We start from the raw sequence: 23,547 nt of genomic DNA, 5'->3' as shown, positions 1-23,547 counted from the left end.
CCAAGGTGCAGCACCCTGCATTTGTCTATGTTGAACCCCATCCTATTCTCGTCTGCCCACTTTTGTGGTCTGTCTAAATCTAGTTGCAGCCTCTCTCTCCCTTCAAGTGTGTCCACCTTGCCCCACATCTTAGTGTCATCAGCAAACTTGGACAGCGTGCTTTCCACTCCCTCGTCCAAGTCGCTGATGAAGATGTTAAACATTGTGGGCCCGAGGACTGAGCCCTGGGGGACCCCACTGCTTACATCTCACCAGGTTGAGTACAACCTGTCCACCACTACTCTCTGGGTGTGCCCCATTAGCTAATTTTTTACCCATCCAACTGTGCAGGCATCAATGCCACAGTCGCCAACTTTTCCAAGTCACGGTGAGCCACTATATTGCATACATTTCAACTTCCTCTTCACTCCCATAGCTGAGCTACACTTTTCTTTCCCATTTCCCGTGATTCCTGTTTCTTAACCAGCCTTAAATTCTGGGAAACATTACAAAAAGGGCTCCAAACAGTTCACCTAGAATCCCTCTGTCTCCCTCCCTCTCAGCCTGTTGCATATGATTAGTATGGCCGTGCACTCCATGAAGTAGAGCCAGACCAGGTTGTTCTGCGCCTCATTCGCATATGGTTTTTTGGAGGATCCCAGGACTTGACAAGAACACCTAGCTCCAGTCATGATTGGGAGGCTAATTAGCACATGGCTCCTATATGAAGGGTATCTGGAGTACGTACACATACTGAGCAGTGCTGAGCTGTTGGGTCACCATGGCTTGAAACACTATTGACTGTTGGGGCCCAGTCCAATAAGCTATATGGTAAATCATTAACTTTTTGGCTTTGGACTAATGTCTTGCATAGTTTGTAAAAATCAGGTTGTTTTTTTTTTCACTTAACCAAAATTTTGGCATGTTACTACAGAACAAATGGATTTAACAAAATTAACTTTTTTGACAGAGTTGTGTTTTGGAAGAATGTTTACTTGCACAATTAGTAGTCACTAAGAATGAAATTGCAGGTATATAATTATTATGTTGATTTTTCAATATTTTCTTTGATTCTAATAGAAAAACTTTGTAGAGTCTTTACTGGTATAAGCAAGTTGGTGAATGACTATTTGTAACAAAAAATGGGTAAAGGACCACTGAATACCTTTTGCAATTCTATTGCCACTGTCAGGTTGTCATTTTTGCCTTACTGATGCAACTGCTCTCACACAGCTTCCTAAATCATTCAAAAAAAATTCTACCTAGCAGAGTCCCTGTTAATTTCATATGCTAGAAAATTATCCGCCCCCCCATACTGTGTTCAGTTTTGAAGATTAAGGTTCCTTTAATCCTTCTGTACCTTGTTTTCATCTATAAAGTGGAGCTGAGGCCCCTGCATCTCAGATGAGGTATTGAGGGTAAGCTTTTGCTAATTGAATTAACATTTTCAGATGGAAGGGACTGTAAAAGCATAGTATATTGTATATATGATTTAGTACACAATCAAGTTTGAAAAAGCTCCTTATGGCATAGAAATTTAACTCCCTAGATTGTGTTGTGTCAGGAAGAAGTCAGAGAAGATTAGACTCTCCTTCCTTGCTAAATATATTATGTTATCATAATCAGACCAGGGAAAATGTACACTTAAAATTCGTGATTGTTGCTTTGATTAATCCTGTAAAAATATCTGTTAGCACCGTAACATTTTTGTTTCTGTTTTTAAATTCCCTAGAATCCATTAAAAAGTTGTGGTTGTCTCCTTCAGATGTCACAGTTTGAACCTTGTTTGCTTGTTTTTTTCCCTTTTTTCTCAGTTCTGCTTAATGTGGATATGATCAGATTGTCAGCAAAATCTGTAGGGCAACCAGTTAATTAGGTTACATTTTAATATATTTTGTAATCGTCTGCTTCTGAATCTAGACTGTTTAATGTGATATTAATCTTCGTACAGGAATATCTTGCATGGCATGTTTGCTGCCTTCTGACTCTAAAGTATATGAGGAAAGCCCAGAAGTGGGAGCAATTTTTTAAAAATAACAGGTTATAAAGCCAAACTGGTATAAGCCAGGTTTATGTTGATGTAAGAGTCTCTATACAGAAGGTTACATTGATTTAACTATGTCAGTACAATATCAGACAGTAAATTAACTCACTCCAATTTCATTGTGATATATGAGCTATTTCATGTACAGCCTTTTAAAATAAGCAGAAAAAACAAGCCAAAGCCTCTGCTTCAGTTCCATCCCTTTTTTCTTGTGAATATATTTCATGCATCAGAATATCTTCTGAATGGTACACTTTCAGGTATCAAAATATTCTGAAAAGTTTATTCTGTTTTAATTTAATAACTTTTATTAGTGGAGGCACAATTAGGAATAATAGAAATGAATTAAGAAAAGGAAAACACACTGAATAGTAGGAAAAGCTTCATAACAAGCTTCAACTTTGGTAAAGTCACAAGGGGAGTGGTGGAAGTTTTTTCACATGAATCTTTTAAGAGTGGAGGGGAGCAAATACCACATTTACTTTAATTCAAATGAGGGTTGGGTTGGGAGGGTTCTTTGCCTTTTTAGCATGGCGGGGGAGGGGGAGAAGCTTTGTCTTGGTTTTGAGTACCAATTTGGGATAGACAGCTGCTGCGGCCCCAATCCCAAGCCTGGGGCTGTGGCCTCAACCATAGCTGCTGGTTGTCCCAGCCTGGGGACAAGGCTGCCACTGCTGTAGCTGTCTGGTTGGAGCCGGGGACCAAGTCCAGGGCCTGGGCCCAGGCCAGAGCTGGTGCTGCCTGGCTAGGGCCGGAGTTGCCACTAACACTTGGCTGGGTCCTGGGCTGGAACCAGAGCCAGAGCTGCCACATAGGATAAGTGACAGTCGGGGACAGGTGGCAGAGAAGCAGGCACTGAATGGGCAAATGGCAGGGGGGACAGGCAGTGGTGGGGCATGAGAGGGACAAGGAGCAGGGGTCAGGCTGCCTGACCTTCTCCACTATCACACCCCTGCTGCCTTCTTTTTTACTTACCCAACTGCTGCTGCTTTCCCTGTCACAGTGTGGGGGGCATATATTTGAGATGACCCTCAAATAATTATAACAAATTTATTATTTTCTATGGTTAGAATCCAATTATTGGAGGTTTCATCTTGTAGTCAAAGTCATCTTTGATTTGGGTAAATATAGTTCTGTAGAATGTGTGGAAGGGATTGGGTTTAGAAAGCCTTTTGGGAAGAAAATGAAGCTCTTAGAATAGAGCACATGATGAGGGGCAGGCACTGGGGGGAGAGCAAATGATGGAGGGGCATTAGTGGGCAGGCAGGGGAGCATGGAGTGCAGATCTGCCCTCACCTTCAGCTGCAGCTTTCCCTGCCGCAGCAGTGGGGGGCTGAGGGGGAGCAAGGGGGGATGCATTTAAGATGACTTTCCAATAATTAGATTCTATACATGGAAAATTATAACAAATTTGAAGTTATCTTGAATTTGGGTAAATACGGTAGCTTTACTGGGATGTGCATTACTTTGCTATATCATGTATTATGTATAAACACAACAAACTTGGTAAATATTCAAAAGATGTTTCTTTAGTTCTATTGTCTGAATTAAATGTACATCTCTTTCAGATTTATAAAACCAAATTTAGCCTTCTTGAACATCTTGACAGTGCATCCAGTACTTTACTGAAAGTAATTTCTACATCCAAGTTGATGTTCCACCTGAGTTATTGTTTCCACACCTGAATTAATGTTTTTAACTAGAATAAAAAATAATCTGCTGGGCTGTGAAATACATTGAGAAGCCAACAGAGAGTGGAATTTCAGAACAAAGGATAGTAAGTGGATCATCAAGGCCATTAAAAAGGAGAGAGGGTCATTAACACCTGTTGAGTGAAGAGTTTAGAAGGATTCAGGTAACTTATAATGAGCCATAAACTCAAGCAACTCCCTCATTGTTGCCTTGATAGATATACTGGTGCCATTTTCAGACAGTTTTAAATTTTAGGTGGACTAGTGATCAAAGGTGGGAGTGACTGCACTATTGCATTTTTCCCCTGCTCCCAATTCTGCCCCTGGAACCAGGTCTCTCTTCAACTCCCCCACCCCCTGGAGACTGTAGACGAGACTTAATGAACTTCTAAATCTGTCTATGATGAGTTCTGTTTTCTTTTGGCTCCTGATTTTCTTAATGTATTTAGGAAAGAACCCCTTTTGGAGGTTTTTTTCTTTTTTCTTTCTTTTTGGAAATTCACAGAACTTGATATAAGGCTTTGGGTGTGATTCAGTGAATAAAACATTGGATTGAGATCTGGGAAAATCTGAATTCTATCCATAGCTCTTCCAGTAACCAGTTGTTTGAGGACAGACAAGTAACTTTTTCTAGGTATGCCTTAGTTTCCTTGCCTTTCCTTGTGTATTTTGTGGATTGTTTAGATTATAATCCTGGCAGGCCAGAGTGTTTTTCCCTATACAATGCCTAGTCCAGTAGGACTTTTATTTCATTTGGGCTTTAGAGCTCTACAGAAATAAATGCATAAACACTTTTGGGTGGTGTAACTGGGTGCATGGCTCGGGGTGGGAGCCCAGCTGAGGGGTTAATGACTATTATCCTGCTTGGTCAGGGGCACACAGCCATCTGACAGGGATGATTGCGTGGCCCCAGAGGAAGTTAAAAGCTCCCAGGGAGGCCAGTCAAGGTGGAGAGAGAAGGCTGCAGTGTTGAGGAGGCAGCACAGCTAGGTTTGCCCTCTCCAGGTCTCAGGAAGGACTGCAGGTTTTAAGTTAACCCTTTGCTGTTTGTATATTTGTTTGTTTTATTATTGATGTTTCCTGTAGGGACACATTTGTCCCAGCGAAAATGAAAGCTGAGTGACAATCTGCTGCAGGTGGGTTGTTACAGATCATTAATTCTTTTCGCTTGTGTTTAATATTCTTATGTTAACAGCAGATATTAAAACGGAAACATGTCATTTGAAATATTAGTTTTCTAAAATGAGGAGTCTGGATTGCAATTGCACCAAATTTAAAGGAAAACTATTTTATAAGATCTCACTCAAGTGTATCTGATGACTTGAAAGTAGTTATAATAATTCACCCTACATAAGTACTTATAGACGTACACATTTGTTTAGTAATAATGGCCCTATTTCTGGGAGATTTCCTGGTATCGATAGCTTTAAAAAGTTATTGTATCCACAGTTTCATTGTAAAGGCATATCAACATTGCTATGATTTACTCTGGACTCTGAGAACTGACTTTTTTCCTATTTGGTGTAGTGTTAGTCAATGGTAGTAGCCTAATGCCAGAAAACAGACATTTAGCCACTCGTGCATCTACCCAGACTGACCAGTGCCTGGCTCCTGGAAACCATGGGTGTGACATCATTTTTAGCATTGTTTCAGATTTCTGCCAGTATGACTCCACTGATATTTTCTTTAGGTGAAAGACTCCAAAAGTTCTGTGCTGGACTTGTTTTCTACAACTGACATTTGTAATCAACCCGAAATAAAGGCTAAGCATTCACCCAGTTATGTGCGCTATTTGTGAGTGTTATAACTCTCTTTGGAAGTCTTTAATTTCAAAGAAAAAGTTCTCCATTAAACAGGTATGCATTTAGATTAGCCAGATAAAGATTAGATCTGAATCTGTTTTTTGCACCATCTCTTCAGCAATATAGAGTTTGAAAAGGTTTCTTGGGGAAAAAATTTAATTCTCCTATCACATCCTGAATGATTGGTATCACGTATTACATAGCTATTCTTTGAAATATTTCACGGTTCTGGCAAAGTTTACTGTTTAATCTGCAACCTGGTTTAATCATGCAATAAATATAATGTGCCAGACATTCAAGCACTTTATTGCACTGTAAAAAGTTTTTAAAAGTAAATATTTTTTGCACCTGTTTAAAACTATTTATTTATTAAATGTGGAAATTCTTCATGCTGGGTATGCACTTCACATGTATTTGAACCTATAGTATCTTATCTAGACCCTTTACTATCCCAGAGCGCTTTGCTATTTGCTATTTTGGTCCTTCCTCTTCCACCTCCCCTCACCCCCAAGGTGTGCCTGCAGTGCAAAACCCTAGAACATGGGGCAGTGTAGGGGGCAGTTCTGCTGTCTCAGGCCTGGGGGCTGTTCCCTGCCTACCCCTTCTGATTGGCAGGACTGGCAATGGGAGCCCCTGTTTCTGGGACAGAAGGGCCCACAGGCAGCCTGAAATTGGGGAGCTTCTCCCTGGTCTTGGGCTACTTGTTCACTGTTGTGTGTGTGTGTAGCCTGACACTGGGCACATCTGCCAGTTGCATCCTTGGGTCCTAGATTGCTAATACACTTCATTCTTAAAAGGGCCTGGAACAAAACAGGCATTTTCTGGAATAAAGGAGGCATTTTCTGGCTGTAGGAGGCATGCCTGCCTTTTAAAGTTGCTTGTGCCCTGGGTAGGCAGCAAAGGTGAAGGTGCTCCCTGCAAGTGGGGCAGAGGTTTATGGGGAGTCTGTCTGTGCATCCCTGTCAGCTCCTGCTCGCGCTAGAAGGGAGCCCCCTCACCTTTACCCCTGTGCAAGTAGCTGGCATGAGCTGATTGGGGTACAGACTCTGATCAGACCCTGTTGCTCCCAGATGACATTCCGTGTTGCACTTCTCACCTGCCAGGTAGCAAGGGTGAGGGGGCTCTAAAGGGACGCTGCTGGACAGGGAACTTTTTTAAAAGTTCAAAAGCCTATCGGTTTTCCTATTTGGCTGACTGACAGGCTCCCCTGGGGGCAGGGGAAGCTATGGCACATCATTGTATTGCCCCCCAGACTGGAGAGTGTGCTTTTGTCCATACTCGGATGAGAGGGTTTTGAACATGTGGTTACCCCTAGTGCTTTATTTTTTCATGCTAAACTTTGTAGAATGATAGAAATAACACTTGCCAAGGGCTTGAGTGTTTTAAAGCTGTATTTAGATCAGTACATTCCAACCATCTTTTTCCCATACAGACAAACTGGGGGATTATCCAAATCTCTGCCTAAAATGCAAGTGCTGTAAAAATGTGGGGGGAAAAAATCCACAAAAATGATCAATGCCTGCTATCTCCTGCATGATAGCACAATGTGCTATCAAGCATGCTTTAAGAGAGGCAAGATGGATGTAATGCACAGTGAGTCAACAGATCACAAGCCAGGGTTTCTATATTTGCATTTAGAGGAAGAAACAAAGCTGTACAGCAAACACTCAGGTTTGCCTTCAATTTTTTTTTCATATTAGGAGATAAAATCTCTATTTTAACTCAAAAAAAGCCAAATAAATGGCTTATTCATGAAACGGTATTGCATTATATAACGTCTCTAACTCTCTTATTCTTTTTCTAATTCAGAATACTTTTTCATTTATTCTACTTCCTAAACTTTTCAACAAGAAAAGTAATTAACCATAATATAGCATTTTTGTGTAAGAATTGTGGGTGTGAAAATGTAACGTGGATTTTCTATCATGAAAGAAGTTCAACAGCACCTATATCAAAATGGGGACTTTGTGTCCAAAATAGGCAGTTGGCTTTTAATTCAGATCTGTTTTATAAAAATGGGTACACTTCTTGTAACAGAAATACCATCTGGTACTTTGTCCCATCCACTGTGGTTTAATATTACAAATAAACTACAGTGAAAAAACATTGGGCTCGCAAATCCAAGTGCCTAAAAGTTAGGAATTACTAGAGAATTAAATTTCCCCATACAATCTTATTAATTTGTCCACTTTGCATGTGTGCATCATGGTACAGTCTTATATTTCATGGGTACATACCATTCCTTCCTTATTCCTCACTCAAGGTGGTTGTGCTCTGGGAAAGAATAAGGGTTATGCAGTAAAGGAAACTCCTGTCTGGGGGATTTTTGTTTCATTTGTTACCGAAGCTAGATGGAGTTTAGTAAATGAAGTAGGGGACTGCAGGAAAAGAAAAAGAAAGTCCTATGGTTAAGGCCAATTGAATGTTACTCTGGAGAACTAGACTCCATCTTTATTTATGCTATAGAGTTCTGATGTGATGCATTTGGGTCACTAAAACCAAATGTTTCACTAGTAATCGATAATTGTTTCTCATTTTTACGTGCTTTGTCAGAGACGTGTAGGATATGAGTTGCAGAAAAGTGCTGGGCATTGAACACAGTAACTGGAATCATTGGGACCTCTTTTAGATATATAAAATGCTATGTAATGTTTAAATGCTGTGAAAAATCAAATCATACGCATCTCAAATTGGGTTCTAAAATTAGTATTGTTACTTACGTGTCACACCCCTCACAGGTGTTATAAAAATAAATTGTTTGTGAAGCATTTAGATTCTGTAGTGATGAATGTCACAAATAAATCCTGTAGGAAATAAATCATTCCATTTTCAGACCAGAGTTTGACTAGTTTGCAATAAGAAAGGTGTGGGATTACACAGTAAACTGTAAGGAAAAAACAGTACTGAACAGCTGGTCATTCATACTTTAAAAGTATGTAAATAATTAAATATGGTACCAGTATAGCAGTTCTATTTTCTTCCCTTTTCTTTCAGTAGAATACTGGACTCTGGGAGTAAAAATCCCATTATTTAATATCCCACAAAACCAGAGTATCTCTCTTCTCAATTAGAGGTTGGATTTCAGGAACCTTGGGGTACAGCTACTATCATTCACAACTGTAGCTAGAAAATTGCCAAGCTTTACTATATTCTCTGCTAGGATTTCTGGTTTTTATTTTACCCAATTGACTTTGGTCTTTTTAGCACTAAAGGGAAGTGTATTAGAGTGCACTGACTATTCTGTATCCACCCAAATAGATTCCCTCAGCAATTGTTCCCCCTGTCACTGTTACCCCTTCATCTCAAGGACCCAGAGGAGACCTCTGCTGCAATCCCTGCCCTTCTTAAGGAGATGGATTGACTTTGTGCTGTCCCTAAGGAAAGAGAGGCCCTTGCTCACTGGCAGGAGAGTAGGGACCTTAGTGTCAATCTTGTGCTTTATTCCAGCCAAGTATGAACTCCAAACTGTTATTGTTCATCTCCCACCCTCCTCATTTTATCAGGTTTTCATAAAAAAGTGATGGTTTTGACCTCCTCCCTCCACCCTCCCACACACTTCTTGTCAAAGGTTTGGTCCAAATGTGTTCATTTCCTTACTTTTGCAGACTTTGTAACAAATCCGGGGTAGCCTCATTCTGTAAGTTTTGTGAAGCAGGGACTCATTTATATACTGGATGAATTCAATCTTTCTGAGTTTATTCAGATCTTAATGTTGCAGTTGGAGAAATGTAAAGAGACTCTGTTTCCATGCAGAGACTGTCTGAATAGATCATACTTTGTTCAGAACTGATATTTTCAGTCAGTGTGTCATATAGGCACCGACTTTTATTTTTGCCGGGGGAGGAAGGAGGGCTAAGGTGATGCCCCCCTCCCCTCCTCCGGCAGCATGACTGGAGCAGAGCCAAGTGGAGCCCGGAGGAGGGGAGGGGGGCAGATGCAGGCTCTGGGCTCCCTGCCCGGCTGCCCTCCCCCCAGGAGCCCCACACTGGCCACACCACCATGGTGAGTTGCCCCCTGCCCACCCGGCAGCAACATGGGGCACAGGCGAAGGGCAGCAGGGTGGGGAGCCCTGAGGCCTCGGTGGCCAACCTACATCTGCCCCTGCCCCACGCACAAACCTGGGGGGCGTCTGCTTCCCCATTCTACCCTCCCCAGGAGTACACACAGTTGCAGGGAGCCACCCTGCTCCCTCGATGAGCCACCCATGGCTCTGTCCTACTCCCTGCCATGGCCTGGGCCCCATGCACCATCCTGGCTGGGCAGCATACTGCCCAGCTCCTGCCCTACTCCATCCATCAACATGGGGGCCTCAATTCCCCACTCCACCCCACCTCCAGACTTGCCTGCAGGCAGCTGGAGCTGCTCTCCATCGCTGCCCATGGCTGTATTCCTGGCCACATGCATGTATGTGCATGCACACATTCACGTGATGCCCCCTGCGTCCGACTCCCTGCAGTCCCTTGCAGGCTAAAACTCTGCCAGCCCACAAGGGGAAACCTGCCATTTGCTGCGTTTTTATGTGGCAAACAGAAAATCCGGATCCTTGCACACTACTGAGAATTCAGGACAAATGTTGTCCTAGAGTTATGCATCCTGGGACCAGGACTTGATGTTCCCATTTTGGGACTGTCCCTCCCAGTTAGGGATGGGTGGTCACCCTACCCTCTTCCCAAGGGTGGCCATGGCCCTCAGGCCCCCATGTACTCAGCGCCTGTCCAGTCTCATCTTCCAGATGACCTTGAAAGCCCATTTAGGTAGCTGTTTATGAATCCTTCTTACTATATTCAAGCCTTATTTTCAAGCCTTGAAAACTTCATTTTCTCACTTGCCTGTAGAACACAGGTACATAGAAATTTCCATATTGTATCATACCAGTTAATTAATTGATCCCAGTAGGCAGTTACCATAAAATCTGGTATAAGGAATATCCTCCTAAACCCTGATAATTTAGCATGGACTGGAAAATGCAAGGTCTTTTCCAACTCTGTATTTTTAAATATTTTCCATTATAACTACTAAATGTTGTTATCCATATAAACATCTATATTTTCCTTTGAATCGTGGTAAGCTCTTGGCTTCAGTGTTCCATTGTAGTACCAGCAGATCTGCAGATTGTGTTTAGAAAAAGCAGTTCTTTTTGTCAGTAACAGATTTAGCATCTTGGTTTTATTAAATGTGTCCCTTTATTATATTTTTAAAAAGAAATAAAATTTCCTCATCTATTTTTTCCTGTGCCATTCTTAATTTTATAAATTTTTATCATAGCATCTCTTAAATTAGTTCTAATCTTTTCAATCTCTTTATCTCAGTTTTTCCATGCATCTTATTCTTGCCACCTGTCTTTAATCCATTCAAATTCTACTACATTCATCCATGACGGGGAAAATCCTAACTAACCTCAATATTTTTGAGAACAGCATTGATTTCTATAAAAACCTAACAGTTTCCCATATTATTAACCACGCTTTATTGGCTACTGCTAGAGAAACTTTCCTTGGAAACTTCCTTTGAAATCTTAGCTTTAATTTAAAAACAGAGAAGTCTTCCTTGTGGTTGTGAAGATAACCTTGCAGAAGTGAAGCTAGTGTAGACTTGGCAAAGTGCTGCAGCACAGTGAAAACTAATTGTTTTTATCTGCTTTCACTGCAGCTTTCAGATCATTGGGGGAAGCAGTGAAACTAACAAGAATTAGTTTAGTTTTTGTGCTACTGTTTGGAATAGACAACAGTAACAAAGGCAGGCAGGCACTACTTAATGGGAGGGAAGACCAAGAGAGGTTCAGCTAATAAAGAGGAAAATCCTCTTTCATTGTCCAGAAAGTCTTTGACTAGAAGGTGGAATACACAAAGAGAAACTGCTCTTTCTTGTTTACTGCAGCTGGAATGGGATTTGAAGGACACTTCAGAATCATTGGCTGCTTAATAGTCAGGGAGCAAACGGTAATTGTAGTAGTAGTTGCAGTAGTCTTAGTGTCCCTAGACTTTAGTATAGTACGTCTAATTTTAGATCATGGCCTTATTTTTCTAAGCATTTTCCAAAATGATAAGTACCATGGAAAATATGCAGGTGCCCTTGTAAGCATCATGCTGTGCTCTCCTTTGTCAGAGGCTTGGGCATGAAGGGCTGTTTCTTGCCTAGCTATTGCCTTGGACAGTGATGACTTCCATATTTCACATCCTATTTTTCCCTAGCAGGTGCTTGGAAAATTAATCAAGGTGTACAGTATAAGTGAATAGGTGAATGAACGGATGGAAGTGGATGCATTTTTAAAATGGAGATGAAGAGGAATTAATAGCAATCACAGGACAAGTTAGAGAAGAGAAATAAAGTATTAAACCACAATTCACACAGCAGGGGAGCAGAGGTTATTTTTCTAGTCCAAATGGAAAACACTATAGTCAGAAGTTTGCAATATATATTTTATTTTGGTTTCCAAGGAGACATGGAATATTTTTGTCAAAGAAAGAAATTGGGAAATCACAGGAAAAAGAATGTTAGATTATACAGCAGACCACAAAATGTTATAAGGAAGATTTATAGTATGAAATAAAGTTTTAACGCTTGAAGTTAAGCGATATACAACTGAAATTGGCTTATTGAACCAATGGAAATGATTAGTGGTTAATTCTATGGTCTTTTAAGACCATAAATAACAATCTTTTAATTTTCAGCTACTTGGAGGGAAGATTTTGTCCAAGTGCCAAGTAATAGCCTTTATTTAACCCCAAAGTTTTACTGTCTAAGAATTCTTGTCCTCAAGATTTAAAAAAAATCACCAAGAAATTAAGAATAGACAAAAATATTGTGGATCTCTTCTTTCTCTATTTTTTTGTTACACACAAAATCTGGGGAGCGCTTCTGTTTGTAAAAGAAGTGCACGAGTTTACAAAAATCTACAGATTATTTTTTTGAGGAAAATAGAAAGTGTTAGTAAACCAGAACACATTTTAGGGCCAGATTTTGATTTATGTTGAGGAATGGAGCCATGATGTTATGGGAATACAGGCACTGTGCATGAGTGACACTGGTGGCTGGTGTGATGGAGTTCCTGAAGTTACTGAAACAGGCCATGTTCTATAGATACAGACGTAAAAGGTCTATTGGATTGTTTTAAAAAGAGTATGTAGAATATAGAAGTCAGACTTGAGGGGGCCTTCATTTTGATTTACTTTGACATTTTGAAAGAGCATTCAGACTGTGAAATTTTGTATCTAGTAGATGTACTAATACAGTGGTTCTCAACTCGTGGTCCAGTCAACACACTGCTGTGGCCCATGTGACATCCTGTTAAGAAAAAAAGTAAAGATTGCTGGTTTGTTAGAGTCAGGGAGAAAAATGTGCAAAACAGGTTTCCCTTTGCAGGCTGGCAGAATCCAGCTTGCAAGGGGCTGCTTGGGACTGGGGGGTAGGGGAGCAGGAGGAGGGAAATTGGGGGCAGGGGCCACAGTGTGCATGTGTGGAGAGCAGGTCCCTCCAGGTACGTCTATGCAGGGGGAGGGCAAAATGAGGCCCCCACAGGGAGGGAGGGAATAGAGTAAGGCAGGCCATGGCAGGGCTGGGACTGGGGGCACTGTGCAGCTCGGCCACATGTGGAGCCTGGGGCTGGGGTGGGAATGCACGGCTGCAGGGCCCAGCCAGGAAGCAGGATGGAGCCACAGGAAGCTCATCCACAGAGCAGCGAGGGGGCCAGCTGCCCACCACTGCACATACTCCTGGAGAAGGAGGCATGTGGGGACATGTGCCCCCCAGATATATATGAGGGGTGGGGGCAGATGCAGGCTGCCTGCTATGGGCTTGGGGCTCCCCACCCTGCTGCCCCCCCCCCCAAGGGCCCCTGCAGCAGATCAGGGGAGGGAGGCTTGGTGCTGCTGCCAGCTGCACCACCATGGTGAGGTGCCCCCTGCCCACCTAGCAGCAGTGGGGGGCACAACTCCATTCTGCTGCTGCCACCAGGTGGGCAGGGGTGCTTCGCCATGGTGGTGCGGCCAGTGTGGGGCTTCTGGCGTGACACCAAGCCTCTCCTCCTGATGGTGCTGGATCCCATGTGCTGGGCTGCAGAGGCCCTGGGGAGAGGGCAGTAGGGCAGGGAGCCCCAAGCCCACAGCAGGAAGCCTGCATCTGCCCTCCTCCCATGGGCCCTGCTCCAACCGTGCCACCTGCCACCAGCTGGGAGGGGGGACCTGGGCTCCGCACTCCACTCTGGCCATAGCAACTGCCATCTCCCGCATGTGGCAGCTGGGGCTCGGGCACTGCTGGGAGGGGTGGGAGGCTGCAGGCCCTGGCCCTGGTCCCATAGCTCTGGCAGTTGGGGCCCCTAAGCTGTGGGGCGTGGCCCACATAACACATTGAGAGCTGCAAATGTGGCCCACTGTGGCAAATAGGTTGAGAACCACTGTACTAATGTAAGGGGACTTGAAAAGAGTTTAAGGCTAAAAAGAGCAAGGTGCATACTTTTAGCTGTAGTCAAACGGATTAGCCTGTTTTTATCCTCTTGCAGATTTCCCTTTATTTTCCCAAGTCTATATCTATATCTCGTCTCTTGCACCTTGATTTTAGTAGTTTTCTTGGAGCTCCACTTCTACAACCCAGCCTGTGACTTTATTCTTTTACATGAATTGACTGAGGAGAAAAAGCTACGTGTACTGGCAAAGCTATCAATTATAGTACTTAAATGTACCCTTTGGGCTTGGGACAGAAGTTGCACACAAACCGCTGTAAGGGATCAGAAACCGGTTTAAACCTGTAACAGAACAGACATTCACTGCATATAAACCAGTTTCAAAATGGCTGAAACTGGTGTAAAATAAACCTGGTTGAATATAGTATCAGACTTAACTGATTTAAGTTAAGTACCGGTCAAACCGGTATATGAAACTTCTGTTTCAGACCCCTTCCTGGTTCAAGTTAAATCAGAGTCCCCCCCAGCATCCCTGGGCTGGACTGTCTGCTCCAGAGGACAGGGCTGGCCCCGCCCCTCTGCTCCCTTGCCAGAGCAGTGATGGCTCCCCCCCGCCCCCCCCCCCCCCCCCCCCCAAGCAAATCCCAGCTGTGGTTGGGGGCTGAGGTGGCGGGTCAAACTCACCTTCCCCCGAGTACAGAGCTGCCGTGCTAAAACTTAGTGCCAGCTGCAACCGTGGACTACAATTCCCACAGGCACCTGGAAGTGGGAAGAGGAAGTGACAAGCAACCCTGAGGGTCCCCGTCCTGCAGCTGTGACTGCAAATCCCAGAGACCTTGGGGGCAGCAGGAAGAGTAAGCGAATACACAGCCCAGGTTGTATTTCAGTTTATAGTTTTTCAGAGAGAACTATTTTTGTTAAGGCTTTTATGAATTCAGTGCCACTACCTTGACACCCAACTTGCTGGGGTCATGTGACCCCAGCAGTCTTTCCTGTCAAGTGCAGGGGCTGTGGACCTGATGATCTGTAAGGTCCCTTCCAGCCCCTAACAACTATGAAACTTTTTCCCCCCACCCCCCTGCCCAGGCAGAGTAGGGCTGGGGTCTGGCCATGCCCCCTCTGTTCCAGCAGGGCTTTCTCTCTCCCCTCCCCTTTAGCAGTGGCTGGCAGCTGTGCTCTAGCGCCCCTCCCTGGCTTCTGGCTTGAGCCACTGCAGGCATGTGGCTGTATTTCTTCAATGAAAAGTGATTGTCTGCTCGTTTGCTTATTGGTTCAATCCCTGCAGTTTAGACTAACCTGCAAAAACTGACTAAATTGAGCCTCAGGCTTTTTGACTGTCTGTACCTAGCCTTGGGGGCAGAGGGTTTGATGGAAAAGGAGAGCCACTACTGTGAAATCATTTGGGTCCTTGGCTGTCATGATAGCTGTGTCAATCACCTAGTCCACAGATAAGTGACTGTTTCCTTACCAAGTAACTTTGGCAGGAAGCCAGTTAACTAGCTTTAGTAGTTTTATAAAAAGGTTAATGAAAGCAAGAATATCTAACTGTAGAGAAATGGAAAATATGTGGTGTTAACTTTTTGACTTTTTGTTCCATGGTATGTGTAGCAGCTTACCGCCTCTAAACCTCTTTTTGGAAGACGCTTTCTACTAATATATTCCTTTTTTACATATGCTTTGTGCATATATCACTTAAAATTCTTGTTCTACAAAATGTTGCGTCAGATCAGCAGGTTGTCGGCACATCTTTCTTTTGGAGGGTATATTGCAGATTTTTTTTAAATCTTGAGCCTTCATGTTTTATCTGTGGGTAGTCCAAGGAGAAATGTTCATTCTTAATTTCAAGCGTTCAAACGTTAATTTCAAACTTCCATCACAAAAAAGTATTATTTGTGTTAATGAAGTTGTGTTTAAGCAAACGTGTAATTTATAATACTGTTTTTGAGGGTGAGTGTTGTTTTTCTGGAAAATGAAAGTATTTTCATGCAACAAAATACTAAATTATGGAAGTCTTCAACACCGATAATTTTGAAAATGTTGAAGTAATTTAATATATATGTTTAGATTTATATTTGTAAAAAGGGTCTAGATCTTTCTTAACAAACAGCTGTCTCAAATTCAAGCTCTGGGCATTTTTAAAAATTTCTTAAAAGCATAACCTAATATAGAAACTAGCAACTATTATCTAGCCATTATCCTTCTAGTAAAAAAAAAAAAAGAAAAAAAGAAAAAAAAGAAAAAAAGAAAAAAAATGCCATGATTAGTTAATGTCACTTAATTTTGGACTATTTCAGACGTGGAAAGAACAAATTCTAATACAAAAATTTCCTTATGGAGAGTTGCTTGCCAGATCTTTAATGCTGAGGGAGCTCCTGTTTGAGCATCTTCACCGATTACAACTGTGGAGATATGTCACTTGGAGAGAGGAAATACTTTAAGTAGGTAAGTTTCAAACCATTTAGGATTTTCTAGGTTTAAATGAATATAGAATCTAACTGGAAAACTGGAGACACCTAGTGCAATGCACAGAGCACTGGTATTGTGTTCTTGCTAAGATATGCCATTTAATAAGCAGGCATGTTCTGCACTAATTTTAGTGTTTGGTGTAGCATAAGATGTGGCCCTCATGCAAAAGACTTTTTTTTCCATGGTATAATTTTCATGCAACAAAGACCTGTATTATTTTTAGCAGTGTGAGACCTGATAGAAATTTTTAGACCCTCCTTGTTCAAAGTGCGGAGACTTAATAATTTTACATTTTATTATAGTTGTTTTAATACTTTGAAATTAGGATGTAACATAATCTAAAATGAAAATTACATCATTCATTATTAATGAGTGGTGATATGACTAGTTCTATGAAGAAGTTTTTCATACAAAATGTCCTGACTTCAAAAGCTTATAATTGAAAGCTGTGACTGGAGCCTTATTGTAAGCATGTACAAGTTTTCTGTGCTAGAGTATGAGTGTTAGGTTGAACACTTCAAGAAAAGATTTTAATTTATTTTTATACATGAAGACTGAAGGAGTCCATAATTATGTGTTGGGGTATCATTTAAAGGTTTGAGCTAGGTAGAAGAAAGTACATAAATAGTTATGTTTAAGACAGGTTCTAATGAGATTAGAGAAGAAGGTTTTGAATTCAAAGAAAATTAGATGTCACCAGGAATGAGTTTGCTGATGCATACTTTTTCCAGTTAGGCGAAATGTGTACAACTCTCTTTTAAAGTTAGCAAGCATTTATGCCGTAAAGTGGGAATATGGGAATTTGTTGTCTTCTAACATGGAATGTGTTTAAAATATGGATACTAGGAGGAAGATGGAGAAGTGAAGCAATAGAAAGGGAATAATTTAAAAAAGTGTAAGAACTGTGGGGGAAAAAACTTGACAGGATACTAAATAGTGATCATGTTACCTAGTGAACATGTGGGAAAACTTGGGATGGGTTTCACACTCAGAATAGTTACATTAATAAATGAATATATACATGCAAATGCATGAAGAAACAGATAAATGGTAGAGGGACAAACTAGGGAACAATTTTTGCTCGTCACCATGCATGAAGGACCCTCAGAATAGTTTACAGATCCGAGTTACTTGGGTCTCATAAAATTCCTCTGAGATAGGGAAGCACTTTTTTTCATTGTATATTAAGACATCTGTAGCGTAGAGAAAATAAGGGAACTTACATAGGTGACATAGCATGTCACTGTCAACTTGGAATAAAAAACAAATCTCTTGATTTTCCTATTAGTGGTTCTAATCATACTTACTCCCAGAAGGTTGCACTTCTTAATGTAATGAGTGGCAGAATATTCTGAAGAACAATAGAATTAAAGGAAAATTAATTTAAAGAGAGAGGAAGTAATGAACGTGTGCTACATGACCACAGCAAACAGAGAATATGAATAAAAAGCATTCTCGACAAAGATAGGGAGCTGTAAACCATATCATATTGTATTCACAGGGAATTTTAATTATCCAGACATTTGAGCAATACATACAGCTAAACATCAGAATGGTTTCTAGGTTTCACAATAGACAGCTTCATGATCAGGAAAATATAGATGCCATTGTAAATCAGCTTTTTTCTTCTTGTTCTGGCAGAATTGACCGTGGATAGTAGAGAACTAGAGAATGTTAAGATGCAGCAGTTTAGCATTACTAGCAAAACAAATGCCCAGGAGTTTAAAAAAAAAATAGTACTGACAGGTGGAAAAGGGCAAAGGATACAAAGAAATAATACATATTGTCTGTTAAGACTTTCGAAGAGATTTAGAGGTTAGTAAAAAGCAAAATGAATGGCTAATCAAAGATATAAAGATGGTGATGGTCTCTCAGAAGTATTAAAAAATCTATACTTAAAAAGTAGGCCAGTAATGGAATAAATCAGAAGAAAATTAATTACTCAAACTTATGAATTACTGGACTATTTCTAACATGATTAAATGGAGAATTATCAAAATACTGTAAATGTTAAAATGGATAATAAGCAAGTAGGATTGTTTGCTTTTATCTGTATGTATACATGTATGACCTTGACTCTTCATAAAGGAAAAAAGAAAGATATTAAATAAATTGAAAAGTGGCTGAAGAACCAGAAACTTCAATGAATAAAAGGAATTAAGGGTAAAGTAATGTTTTCCCTCCAGTATCTTTATCATCTGTTTGGAAAAAGCAGTAAACAAATTAACTGAATTATTGAAGTTATACTAAATTCAGAGGTGTCGCAAACTTCAATAAGAAAGCAGGGACAGTTCACAGAAATAAGCAAAATACATATAAAAATCTAAGATTTTTTGTTGAAAAAAATGCAAATACATGTGAAGAAATATAAAATATAGAATAGGGAGCAGTAATTGAGGGGGGGGAAACAGAATACTTGATTATGAGGCCCTTCTTCATGGTACAGGTGTTGCACAATTAATTGCTTAATGGCACCAATTACTTGGTGATCAGCTACTGTCACACAATAAAAGGCTCTAACCAGCTATAAAGTTAGACTTGAAAAATATGTGCTAACTTAAAGCTCGGTAGCAACTAGCTATAAATTTGCACATGTAGCAGGGTCTCCCCTGTCGTTGGGAGCCCCATCAGCTAACAGGGCTCCCAGTCACAGGGTGTATCATGTCCAGTGTGAAACCTCCAGGCCTGAGAGATTGCAGCAGCCATGGTCCCCAGGGCTCAGAGATGTGTGAACCTTCCGAGCCCTTGTGTGGAATGGCAGGAGGTGCGATTGTGTGGACTGTGCATTAGATCCCATTGTACCTTGACCTGAATGTGTAGAGGCAGCCAGAGTTTGCAGCAAATGCATTGACATTATTTACACTCTAGGTTTAATAGTATCAGACCATAGACCAGTGGTTCTTAACCTTTTTAGGCTCTAGGCATGCCTCAAAAATGCCAGTTCTTAATTTTCACTTATTTTTTGCTACAGAAAAATAATAGAGCAATTCTTCTGTTGCATAGAACTCAGACAGGCCACAACAGGTTAGGTTGTAGCCGTGTTGGTCTAAGGACATAGGCAGACAAGGTTCCTTGGGTGAATTTGATATCTTTTATTAGACCAACCCAAATAGTTGGAGAATAGTTATTAGGCAAGCTTTTGGGTTCAAAAACCCTTCGTCAGGCTAAGGAAGTTTCAGCAGTTGGTGTGTGCTCTTCCTGGATGGAATGAAAAGTAAAGAAGCCAGGGGCTGGGCTGGGCTGGGGAGTCAGTTGCCAGGCAGATTATAATGTATCAAAAATCCAATGTCTATGTTTAGTCCCTGATCTCTAGTTTCCAGGAGGTTGATGAAATGGAGCTCATAGGCTCGTCTCTGGGAAGTGTTGCGTAAGTTTCCCTTGAGGATCAGGACTGCGAGATTGGAGGGAGAGTGGCCCTCCTGTGAGAAATGTGCCCCTACCGGTAATTGGGTATTTCTGTCTTTGATAGATTTCCGGTGTGCGTTCATTCTCAAATGCCCTGATGGAAGATATGTAGGAGAGACCAAACAACAACTGCGCACCAGAATGAATGCACACCGGAAATCTATCAAAGACAGAAACACCCAATTACCGGTGGGGGCACATTTCTCACAGGAGGGCCACTCTCTCTCCAATCTCTCAGTCCTGATCCTCAAGGGAAACTTACGCAACACTTCCCAGAGACGAGCCTATGAGCTCCATTTCATCAACCTGCTGGATACTAGAGATCAGGGACTAAACATAGACATTGGATTTTTGATACATTACAATCTGCCTGGCAACTGACTCCCCAGCCCAGCCGCTGGCTTCTTTACTTTTCATTCCATGCAGGAAGAGCACGCACCAACTGCTGAAACTTCCTTAGCCTGACTAAGGGTTTTTGAACCTGAAAGCTTGCCTAATAACTATTCTCCAACTATTTGGATTGGTCTAATAAAAGATATCAAATTCACCCAAGGAACCTTGTCTGACGATAGGTTAGTATATTTTTATCACTATGAATTCCTGTTTGAAATCTTGTGGCTTATCTTGTGAATCATTTGTAGGTGTTTGCACACCTAACAGTGCTAACATTGTGTGGTACCCTGCGGCACCTTCATAAGGATCTCAAGGCACCCAGGGTATTGTGGCATCTTGGCTGAGAATCATTGCCATAGACGTGAGAGGTGATGGGTCTTAATCTGTATGATATTAGTGAGACAGCTCTAAGATATGAAGAAATTTAGAGCAAGAGGGCCTGATTTATGAGGTAAAGTGAAACCTATATTAGAATATTTGTAGGTTCCTGAATAGATACACTAAACTCTGTGTTTCCAGGGAGGGGAGGAGAGGGTTGGTTTTGCTTTTGCTTTTTACTTGATGGGTAGTAAACCATACCGAGAGGAAAATATTATATTTTTAAAATAAAATGCTTGCTTAGTTAGTGTCCAGTTTCCTATTTAAGCCAAGTTCCTACAAAAAGAGAATGCATATTTGAAAGTAAGTTTTGATGCTGAAGGATTGTAAACTGAGCACTAGGATGCATGTTAATGTGTACTGAGTGCTAAGGCACTGTGTAGCACTGGGGGTGTGTGCATGTGCACAGCCCACTGGCCGGAGCACTACAGATTTGCCTCCAAGGTATGCTTTTCAGTCAGGGAGTATATAGGGGAGCTACTCCTTTGCTCCCCCTTCCCCTAGGGAATCCTGTCTGTGGCTCCAGTCACTGATAGCCTGCCGTCTCCCCTATGTGTAAAGGGGGGCCTGGCTGTCAGTGATCAGCTGGCAGCTGCCACCAGAGGCTACCTGAGTGGGGGAGTTTAGGAGAACTACTCTCTTCATCCCCTTCACCTCCATGAATGGCAGTAACAACTGTAGCAGTTGGGCCCCTGCTGTAGCAGCAGCTTCTGTGGTAGCTGTGTCCCAGCAGGGCTATGTACTACCTCACTAGGGCTAGGTGGGCTGCCAGGTTTGTCATCCGACTGGTGGTATGAATGTGTGGATGCTCACTTTTTGTAGAGCTACAAGGGAGTTCGTAGCACTACAAAGGTAACATGTCCTTATAGTTTTTTCATATGTTATCTGTATTTGAAATGTACATGAAAAATGTTAAGATGGTGAAGTGAAACCAGTATTGCCAATCCCACCATGTCAAAAATTGGGAAAACTTAAAAATCAAGATTTTTGGTATGTAAATCATGAGATGCTATTCTTGAAGTATAAACCAATATAGAAATATCGACTGTTGGTTTATAAATCCCATTAGTCACTTATTTAATTTCTAGCAGGTCAAAGATTTATACAAAAACTATACTACTACAACTGATAATGCTTTAGAAAAAAAATTAAAAATTCCTACTTGTTGTTACAATTGGGATGACATCTGCTGGACTCTTGTGCATTTAGCACTTGCCAGACACAGGCACATGGGCAAACATACAGACAGTGCCCAGCAGGTAAATCTGTGGAGGGAAAGGGGTGGGGGAGAGAGGGAAGGGGCAGGGTCAGATCGAGGCCCCCACGGTGAGCGAAGGAGTGGGGTAGGAGCTGGGGTGAATGGGCCCCTGGGGCTAGGGTGGGTCGTGTGACATCTGTGGGTAGCTTGTCCAGAGGTAGGGGGAACGGGGGTGTGGCTCCCCACCACTGCGCGCACCCCTGGGGAGGCATGTGCCCCACAGATCTGTGCACAGGGCAGAGGCTGACTGCAGGCTAGGGCTTTGCACTCTGGTGCCTTTGTCCCAGGAGCCACACAGCACCATGTGCCGCCCACCACTGGGTGGGCAGGGGACATGCGGCACGGCCAGTATGTGGCTCCTGGAGCAAAGGCATGCCATGCCTCCCCCAGGGTTGCATGCAGCAGCAGGGAGCCGGGCCCCTCCTCCCCAAGCCTCTGGATGAGCTTTCTTCACCTCTGTCACATGACCTGCCCTGGCCCCAGGTCCCTATTCACCCCAGGCCATGCCCCTGCCCCACCGCTCACTGTGGGGGGGGGGGGAACCTCAATCTGCCCCCTTCCTCATCCACAGACTTACCTGCTGGATGCTGCTCTACATGTGCCAGAAGAAAAAATCTAGAGATTTGAGAGTTCTGTTGCGAGATCATGAGTCAGACTTAATTTTACTTAGAAATTGTGACTCGTGATAATTTCATGAGAGTTGGGATTACTGTGAAACACTCAAAAATCAGGAAATGATGGCTAGATGATCAAATAGTGTCCACTTGCACAATAGTTTATTTACCCTGAAGCATTCTTGTCTCAATTAGCATGTAGAAATGGAGGGTTGTTAGTTCCATGAATAGAACCCTTTTTTACTTCGTGCACCTTGTCTACTTAAGGATAGAAATATGCTGTCATAATGGTGTAAATACAGGGAAACTATTGATTCCATTAGATTGACTGACAATTTTGTAATTGTCAATATAATTCTTCCCAAATTTTGCCTGACAATTTTGTAATTGTCAATATAATTCTTCACAAATTTTTACTCTTATTCACTACAGAGTATACAGCAAGTGTGACAAGTGAGGCAGGGAATTTGTAGGAAAAATTGTTTCTTAGTTTCATAGTTGTTAGGGGCTGGAAGGGACCTACAGATCATCAGGTCCAGCCCCCCTGCACTTGGCAAGAAAGACTGCTGGGGTCAGATGACTGAAACTATAAACTGAAATACAGCCTGGGCTATGTATTTGCTTACTCTTCCTGCTGCCCCCAAGGTCTCTGGGAACTTTGAAGACCATAGGATGTTAATTTATGTGCATAATGGTTACAGAGCAGGGGATCTGGTCTGCAGAGTAGCTTAACGTAGCCTGTGGGGCTCCCAGATGTTCCAGGAATTCATGGGCAAGGTGAGCAGGGGCAGGGCCTGCCATTAAATATCTAGCTATGGAACCCCACTGGGGACAAGTATCAGCACTTGTGGGGTAAGCAATAGCTGTGTTAACCCACATGCTGCCACTTACCCTGCTGTCAGGTCTGGAGCCAGTCTGCGAGGAGCCCTGTGGTCTTGATCTGACTTGGGGGATGTCAGCAGTGGTGGCAGTCCCTTGATATGAAGATGAAAGTCTTTTAGTAAATAGGGATGTAAATGGTGAGCCTGTGCATAACAGAAGAGGCCAATCCAACATCGTAGTGTTTGACTGCAGATGTAGCAAATTGTTCTGGGAGGAAGACGTAGATTCTGGTAATGC

General features: G+C 42.2%; 1 protein-coding gene across 6 annotated transcripts in view; it reads left to right on the top strand.

Moving 5' to 3' along the window:
- The window catches only part of SIPA1L1 (signal induced proliferation associated 1 like 1), a 402,079-nt gene that overhangs the window by 143,116 nt on the left and 235,416 nt on the right, over positions 1–23,547 (top strand). For 2 of the 6 annotated variants that reach the window (XM_025192110.1, XM_025192113.1), the window contains one exon: positions 16,209–16,356. The exons of 2 other annotated variants lie outside the window; for them this stretch is intronic. The gene's annotated coding sequence lies outside the window, so the exon portion shown is untranslated. Of the gene's footprint in view, positions 1–14,616; positions 14,790–16,208; positions 16,357–23,547 lie in introns of those variants that run through there. 2 more of the 6 variants (XM_025192114.1, XM_025192111.1) reach the window with 2 other exon arrangements.

Source organism: Alligator sinensis, unplaced genomic scaffold (genome assembly GCF_000455745.1).
Source record: "Alligator sinensis unplaced genomic scaffold, ASM45574v1 scaffold718_1, whole genome shotgun sequence".
Taxonomy (NCBI): domain Eukaryota; kingdom Metazoa; phylum Chordata; order Crocodylia; family Alligatoridae; genus Alligator; species Alligator sinensis.
This window is presented reverse-complemented; position numbering and strand designations above follow the sequence as displayed.